Source organism: Egretta garzetta, unplaced genomic scaffold, assembly GCF_000687185.1.
Source record: "Egretta garzetta isolate BGI_Z169 unplaced genomic scaffold, ASM68718v1 scaffold397, whole genome shotgun sequence".
Classification (NCBI taxonomy): domain Eukaryota; kingdom Metazoa; phylum Chordata; class Aves; order Pelecaniformes; family Ardeidae; genus Egretta; species Egretta garzetta.
In genome coordinates this window covers 4,108,557-4,113,406 of record NW_009260493.1, presented here as the reverse complement: position 1 = coordinate 4,113,406, position 4,850 = coordinate 4,108,557, and positions in this window count along the sequence as shown.

Below are 4,850 nucleotides of genomic sequence, written 5' to 3'. Positions count from 1 at the left end.
CAGGCACAGGATCCAACCTCTTCCCCACTGTGTCCTCACCATCTGCATGTTGTCTACCTCTCTATTGACAGCTTCCAATAAAAGCTTCCTTTAATAGAGTTGTCCTGACTCACAGGTGGGGGGGGAGGGAAGCTGACCTCGCTGCAGCATCAAGAGTCTCTGACGCATATTGGGAGGCTGTGGTTTCGGGTCTGAAAGAATTCAAGCCTTGTTTTCAACTAAGTTTTACATGCTTAACTTCCAAAATATCACCCTATAGCCCCATGTCCGTTTGTGACTCGATGTTGTTTAGTGGTTCAACTTAGCACTATTCAGGGCTTTCACCGTATGCTTGGCAAATTAGCAGTACTCACCAGCAGAAGAGAGTTTCTCAGAAACGCAGCCACCCAGGCTCCTGGCTGGCTCCACCTCTTGTCCACCCACTCCCAGTTTCAGACACTTCACATTCCAAAACTGGAAGTGTCTATGCAACATAAGGTCACCTTATTGCACAACACGCTCTGCTCCTTCTAAGAGCCACTGCATCCTCAAAAGTACATCAACTCCAACAGCAAGAGAGCTGTTTACAGTGAATTTCTATCTGAGTGGGAGTATTTTCTCCAAGAATCTTCTAACAAGGACATGAAGTGTATGACTCTTCCCTACATTTGGTAAAATTGTTACCGAGATGGCATTTATTTAATACTTCCACATCAGCATTCCTTCCCCTTTAAGCTGCCTTTTTAAAATTTGAGAATGAATTTTTACACTTCCCCAAAGTATTTCTGTGCTGGATAATTTTAGGACATGCTAAACAGAACAATTTCTGCCTATCTTAAATTTAGAACCGAGGCCGTTCGTAGCTTTTGCAATGCAACTGTGAAATGCAACTGATTGTCACCGATGTAGGTTTTGCCAGTTGTTTTTTTCTTGCCAAATGGTCTGAATAATTGCTATGATCCCTCCTTCACTAAGTCTTCAAATTCTAACAGGTGAATGAAATCTCCGCTTTCAATTACAACTGAAGAATGTTGCCTCCTTTAGTATAGGGGGTTACAAGTGAGGTGGGCTATACTTTTTTTCCCAGAGGACAGTACACAGGTGGAAATGGTGGTGTCACATTGTGTTACCTTTGAAACTGTATCCAGCATCTCAGCGACAATTAAGTCTTCGCTGGCAGCATGGAAAGTCTATTTGGCATTCCCTCAAATGCCAAGGAGTTATACTGGTATATCCTAATGGTAATTTTTGACGTATTTAAATAAAGAATAAATTACCAATCTATATGTGCCGCTTCTTCTTTCAATTCAGATCTGTCACCTTTGTCCTCAGCAACACCAGGGCAACTGAGCAGTGGGGAAGCAGAAGGGTTCGGGGCCGGGGGGGGGAGGGGGCTCCCAGCACCTTCTGGTGAGAACGGGGATGCTGGAGTGGCTAATGGCTAAGGCAGCTCTCAAAAAGCCCTCCTGATTTCACAGCCAAGCGAGTTCTTCGTAAGCTGTTGCTCCTGTCCTCCCAGAAGTGAGAAGGCTCAGATCCAGCAGTCAGCGTTCAGAAATCTGATTCAGGCTACCCAGTGAAAATTATGATGGCCAAAACAAACCAGTGACAGAGTAAGAGGGAGAGGGAAATAGGGAGAATCCTACAAGAGGAGCAGGATGAGGGACAGAGGAGGACGTTTGCACTTATCTGTTTCGTTAGATGCACTGGCACCAGGCTCTGCTGTAGGGAAGGGTAGCCCAGGATTTTCACTCCGAGTCATTCATTTGGAGGATACAACCTGATCGAGAGTCAACTGCCCTTCATCCCGTGGAACAGATACTTATAATGGAGCTACTGGTTTAAAGTTACTTAGCTCCTGTTTGGGCTCCGAGCAAGTAAAAGGTTAGACTGTAATATTTAACCACAACTCCCATGCCTTTCTGAGAAGCACGGAGGAGGCTGCCTCAAGGGAAGTCAGACATCTGCCATGCTGCTTCCTGCATGCACGAGGTGAGGAAATCTGCACCAGCCTTCAGCCTCGTGTAGATAGCGAGCTTCCTCCGGCGCAGGGGCTGTCACGCAGCGTGCTTTCTGGTACATCCCATTTCCTTTTGGGGGACATGCTTCCCTTGGGGACAGCAGGGGCTAGTGCTCTGTGCATGCCGCTAGCCACGATCATCCAATCTGCCAGCTGGTCATGATGCAACACAGCCAAAGGTTCAGTGCTTCGAGTAGAACTGGCTGCATGTCTCAGTGAGAACAGGATGAAAAACCAATGAGGGATAGCGAGAAAAAGATTCATAGAAGTCTGGCCACCGTGAGGAGAACACAGCATCTACTACAAATCTTGGGGATCCTTTCAAACTGTTACTTTACAAAGTAAAAGTGGTGTGCACAGTCATTCTTTTTTAACATTCATCCATAAGAGGTCACTGTGTGATTCAGTGAACACCGTGGTGTCAGCAGCATTCCTCTCTCCCTTCCCACATGCTCAGCGCCAGGTGTCCAGTCACCTACAGTAAGGTCCCAGCCATTACCCAGCTGGCTTTCATAGGGACAGTTAGGGCTGGCAATAAAGCAAGACGTGTGTGGGAGTCCTTCAAGCGCTTTGATCGTGTGACCTTAGCCAATTTTACAGTCACTTAAATGCACTTACTTTTTATTCCCCATTAATCTTAAATGGAATCCAAGAGTTTTACAACCCCCATAGATGCTTTAAATAACCAGTAAAAAATACACAAAAAATTTGGGAAACTGAGTTTGAACAGCAAAGATACAAGAGCACGAATGGCCAAGGCTCCTCTGGTTTCCCAGGGTTTGGGGCCTCTATTTTAGATTCTGTTTCACTCTGACTTTTTTCTTTTCAATAGCTAGTAGACTTTTTCACAAGGGTGACTGCAATACAGTGTGAGACATGGAGGACTGTCAAGGTGACCTGCCCACACGAACTTCTTCAGCATAAAGTTTTTCTACTGTCATTTGCCATGAGACGAGAGGGAATAATAGGCAGATGCTATTTAACAGTAACTGAAACTGTTTTAACTCAGTTCAGCTAATGGAAGATCTTCTTCATGGAGCAAGGTGACTTAAAGGGAAGTATTTCATTCAGAGATTTCCATGGGAAAACAAAAACATAAAAATAGCAATATGGAGATTTTCCAGTGGAAAACTTGTTCTTGTGGAAATTCCGCTTTCAATTGACAAATTGTTTTTATGGGAAATTCCTAAGCAGCTGTAGGCACAGCCCTCATGCTGAGAAGTTTAAAAGCAGCTCATGTCTGACCCAGTGCCCTCAGATTTCCCACATCAGATAAACTGCAAGAGCAGAGCCCTCATCTCTCCCTTACTCCCATGCATACCCTGCAACACACGCGTGGTCCCACTGCAGGCACGACAGTGTATTGACCGCAGCAGCAGTATGCACATGGTTACGGATGGGATGCCTGAAGGATTAATCCTTTACTGTCCCAAATCAAGACTAATTACAGGGTCTTACATATAAGCTGTCCCTAATGGTGTGATATGGGTAAAGCTGCCATTGACTTCAGCAACATGTTTACTTGCACTAGGGATTGCAGGCTTGGGGGAGTCCTAAATGAGGCTCCTCACGGTAGACTGCACCAGAGAGAGAGAACTTGGGGCTGACTTTATGTGGTTATGTGAGTGGTCACAAATCATGGATGTAACTCCATTGTTATTGATTGTTTTACACTGGCTTAAACCCATCAATAAGAACTACACGCTCTGCAGCTAACATTACAGAGAGTAAGACAAACATTTTTAGTGAGCTTGCTAAGGGTCTTCTAAATTTGTGGGATGATCACAGAGTAAGCATCTCCTTTACAGAGCAATATTAGAAAAGCATAAGCCGTTCATTATAACACATCTTCTTTCTATCAGCCACTTTAGCGTGAATCATCATACTGTGTAAACAGGCTAGAAATCGTATTTATGGCAGGGCTCAATGTATCTCAGAAAGTCAGAGGAAGAAAAAAAAGCTATTAGAATAGGCAGGCTTGTACAGCCCCTCACAGTCCAGAAAGGTACTAAGCACCTAAATCGTTCACCTACACATTTGCAGAGATTTACAGTATTTCTGTACCAGCCCTGTATTTTCATACTAATGCATTTTTAACACAAAATGAGATGTAGATCCCTGTGAGTAAAAGAGTTAATTCTACTGACTGCAGGGGACTGGTCTCCACAACTTACTCTCAAGAGTAGACGTTGTCTCTTTCCCGACTACCTTCCGTCCCATATAGCCTATTCAATAGTAGAGCGCATCCAGCATCCCCCAAACCGAGCGGGGCCAGAGGAGCTCAAGCACAGCGGGGCTGTGGCAGGGGCAGGAGCCCCAAGGTGCCACTGAGGAGGCTGTCAGCAGCTGGCCGCCTGCCAGGCCCTGCAGGCTACAAGGTAAAGGAGTGGACAGAGGTCACCGCTCAGCTGCTACGGTGACCTTCAGCTATGCTGGTCTGCGATGGGAATTCACCCCCCGGCTATGCCCGTGTTTCTAAACCTCATGCCTTCTTGGCTGTCTGCAACACTACGTACACAGGTATGATACCGAGTTTGCACGCGTGCACAGCCCATGTCCATACCGCACACCAGGCTGACGAGTTCCCCTCTACCCCTACCCACCAAGTGGCTCCCCCACCCAGGGAGCACAGCAACCACACATGCTCACCAAGGCGCGCTGCATGGCTGTGAAAGTCATACGTGCCGAGATTGAATTGCAAGCAACGGGAATTTCGGAGATCAGTCAAAAAAATCCTGCATCCCTCCACCTAAAGGAGTTATTCTTTGGGGACATGACAGTAATACAATACAACCACAATGAAAACCTTATTGATACAAGCTTTGTTACTGAAGTGACAAGAAGGGCATTT